The 3,920-nt window shown below is 36.6% G+C and overlaps 1 non-coding gene across 1 annotated transcript; it reads left to right on the top strand.

Moving 5' to 3' along the window:
* Positions 1-1,398: 1,398 nt before the first annotated feature.
* On the top strand, positions 1,399-1,505 carry LOC141670180 (small nucleolar RNA R71). Its single transcript, XR_012554422.1, has one exon. It is a non-coding gene; the product is annotated as a small nucleolar RNA R71 (small nucleolar RNA).
* The last annotated feature ends 2,415 nt before the right edge of the window (positions 1,506-3,920 follow it).

Raw genomic sequence — 3,920 nt, 5'->3', positions numbered from 1 at the left:
CGAGCATGTCTCTTGGGTATGATGCATGATTAAGATTATAATCATTTTGTTTGTTTGGGGAAATATTTCATATATTTCATTTTATCCTTCTTGTGGATAACCGGAGAAGGAACTGTTTTCTATGTGCTTTGCTTGGTGTTTACTAGCGAGCAGAGGTTTTATAAGATGCCCTTATTAGTACCCACCTTACTTGTTCTCAGCCATTTCTTTGATTTTTCGTATTAGTTTATTTCCTTGAATCTAAATATTTACTGTCATATTACTCATCTTCTTGCTAATTATTAATATCAAAAATATTCATTTGTTTTACATTTTAATGACATATTCGAACTGGGCATTTGGCTCACTAGTATTTATTTCTTTCCACAGGTAATCAAAGATAAAGCCGGGGTATGATGAGTGCTGCCCAAATTTTATCTTCTTTATCTAGTTTAAAATAAAGTCAAGGACATGTTTTATTTCATATTATTTTGGATCTTATTATAGAACTTTATTTTGGAGATTTTGACAATCTGTTAGTTTAATAAATTATGTTTAGTTTGTTTTTGCCTCCATTAATAAATAAGGCTTAGCTTGTGTAGCATCTACTTGTTTAAGTGGGGTGTTACAATGTTGGTATCAAAGCCGACTCTCGAAAGCTTGATGTGTCAATGTTAGGTCCAACATTATCATAGAAGGGGGGTTGAATACGATAATCACTAAATTAAAAAATTCTTTCGAATCTTTTGCGGATATAAAATTTAGTGCTCGGTCAGTGGTTACGTGTTCTTGAGAGGAATAGTGTTTGGAACAATAAAACGAGGAACACAAGATATTCGGGGAAATATATATTCGTATATAAATCCTCAAGGGGTGTTGCTACACTCCGGTAAATGAATTAACCGACTACAATCTAAAAACAAAAAAGTTCCTAACTTCTACAAATATTTACAAATCAAATCATATACAATGATCTAGCTTTTGTTTGTACTATGATTTAATTACCGGGTAACGTTTAAAATGTCCTTAAGAATATACAAGAGTTAAACCGGGCATTATAACGTTACTCCAGTGAGAAGTTAAACGGATAAACAAAAAACTTGAAATTCTCTGTAAATTCTTTGCTTCCATTCTTCACCTCTTTTGGGAGAGGAGATGAACATAACCAATTCAATCTGAAGTGCTGAATCTGATTTGCTGCTTGTGTAGACTTTTTATCAATAATGTGTGGCTGAGGAGAGAGAGAGATCGGGGAATATTCCTTGTAACCTGCGACCTTATTATTTCCAACCTGAGACTAACAAACTAACTGGAGACTAAGCTTGTTTGATTCTTATTAATACAACCTGCGACCAAATGTACACAAAACAAAAAACAAACAAACAAAACAAAACATAATAAACAAACACTCAACTCAATCTACCATGGTGTGGGCACTTCCTTAGCATCTCCTTATATCGATCCCAAGCCTCACACAGAGATTCTTCAGTTTGTTGAGCAAACTGAGTAAGAGCATTTCTGATTGCGGCAGTCTTCGCCATGGGGAAGAATTTAGTGAGAAACTTTTGAGCGAGATCTTCCCAAGTTGTGATGGATCCTGCTGGTAGAGAGTGCAACTAACACTTAGCTTTGTTCCTCAGAGAGAATGGGAAGAGTCGTAGCTTGATAGCATCTTCAGTCGCATCATTGAACTTGAAAGTGTCGCAGATTTCGATGAAATCCCGGATGTGCATGTTGTGGTCTTCGGTAGGAGAACCCCCAAACTGAACTGAGTTCTGTATCATCTGGATCGTGTTTGACTTGATCTCAAAAGTGTTAGCCCTGATGGCTGGTCTAATGATGCTAGACTGAATGTCATTAATCTTAGGCTTAGAATAGTCCATCAAATCCTTCAGATTTTCCGCTTGATCACCCATAACTACTACAATTGGCTCTTTAACTTTTTCTTCTTCTTCTTCTTCTACCTTCTTTTCTTCCTCAAAAACTTCCCTACGAACTACCACAAGTTCATCCTCAGCTTTATCCAGTGTTCTCTTACGAGTATGCGAACACGTATGCATACACCCTCGCTAGATCACCTGAAATAAAACAAGAAAACAAATAAGTAACACTGTCCGAGTCAATGAACTTGAACGACCACTGATGGAAAGCACATAAATTAATAATTAACACCGCAGTCCCCAGCAGCGGCGCCAAAAACTTGTTAGTCACTAAACACGCGCTAATAATACACGCAAGTATACGCGTTCGCAAGTAGTATAAGATATAAATCAAATTCGATCCCATAGAGACTGTATTGGTTAACTATTCAACTCATGCACTTAAGCAACAATGTATGGTTATTATTCAATGCTAAGACGATAACAAAGTGAAATTATTTATTACTAAGAATTAAACTAATTATTGTAACTATGAGAATAAGATAGACTGAGTTAATATATATGACAAACATGGGATTCTAACTTCATTAAGTACTTCATTCAATAGCCTTATTGTTCTTAACCTTAGCTTGCAATGGTGATGACACTAATCAGATAACACGAAAATGATAAACGCCAACTTTTGTTGCACGAGTACCATTCTACCAGACATCCACAAAAGTGATAAAAGTTGAATAGGCACTAATTATATTGAGATCCTATATGTCTATACAATTTGACAACATAACAGTTTAAGCACAAGTTATCTATCTTGATTACATAGGGCAAGTAAGATGGTTAAAATTACCTATGAATCATGCATAACAATACATGAACCTATGCTAGCATGGAAAGTTCTAAATCCTTAAATTTACTTTCACTTCATTAAGAATTAACAAACTATCTTATAAGTTCGCGACGCTCACAAGACGAATACGCACAACTGTAACACCCCCAGATCCGGGGTCAGGGATCCGGGTCGTCACAGTCTTTCTTTCCACAATTATCACTTAACTTAATTAATAATAAACAACCTCAAGCTCTGCCCCCACACTAACACACACCACCACACGTCATAGTCTCAGAGATGAAATTGAAATAAGTACAAGTCCTTGAATCCACAATTAAAAGTTATTACAACCCAAAATGATTACTTGATAAATTTACAGTTAATTGCCATTATCTGCCACAAGTTATAGTTATACAATATTTGGTTCCCAAAAGTAGAATGTCTGATCTAAAGGTAGATCTACCTCTACAGCTATAGCAGCTACGATCTCAACGGGAAGGCGCGGGCGCTTCCCACGCGCTTGCGCTGGGTCTGCTGGAGCCTGGCCATCTTTCCTAACTGTTGTTGTGTGATGAAGAAATGAAGCAAGAGTGAGCATTACAGCTCGCAAGATAATATATAGTGATAACAATAATACAAGTATCTAAATGGATACTTACTAGAATCCTTTATCATGTGTAAGGTAATTACTTACTGGATATAGGTTTAAAAGAAGATGAAATTACCAATTACTTCACTATACTTATACCATTTTTAGAAATCTACTTGAACTACTACTGTTCAAAGTATAATAAGATTCAAGAGGTCATCCCATAGATGAGACCATAAATTAAAACTTGAATATATTCAATCTTTGAAATATTTTTAAAAGAAATAAAGTTACGAGATACTTCAATCAATGGAAACACCAATAAAACTGTTTGACCCTGTCAATGCTTCGACAACCACCTATTCGTAGCCTTTCGATCGAAATGCTACGGGTAGTGTTGCTGAATTATCCAACTAGATGATGAACTCATTACGGGAGTTTGTCGCGCCAGGAACACCACTTACGATGATCAGTCGTAGTAGTACAACCCCACCATTTTCTACATGTAGGGGAGAACCTGTCGGATTTACTTGTCAACCGAACACTGGACTCCTAAGGAATGGACCGCCTTAGCGGAACTTCCAGGCCATTTGGGCCAATATAGTAAGGCTGGGCCGGCGCTACTCGACCACTTACGCCACTC

The sequence above is a fragment of the Apium graveolens genome, chromosome 6 (genome assembly GCF_009905375.1).
Source record: "Apium graveolens cultivar Ventura chromosome 6, ASM990537v1, whole genome shotgun sequence".
NCBI classification, from domain to species: Eukaryota; Viridiplantae; Streptophyta; class Magnoliopsida; order Apiales; family Apiaceae; genus Apium; species Apium graveolens.
Note: the sequence above shows the minus strand (reverse complement) of the source record. Positions and strands in the feature narration are given on the sequence as shown.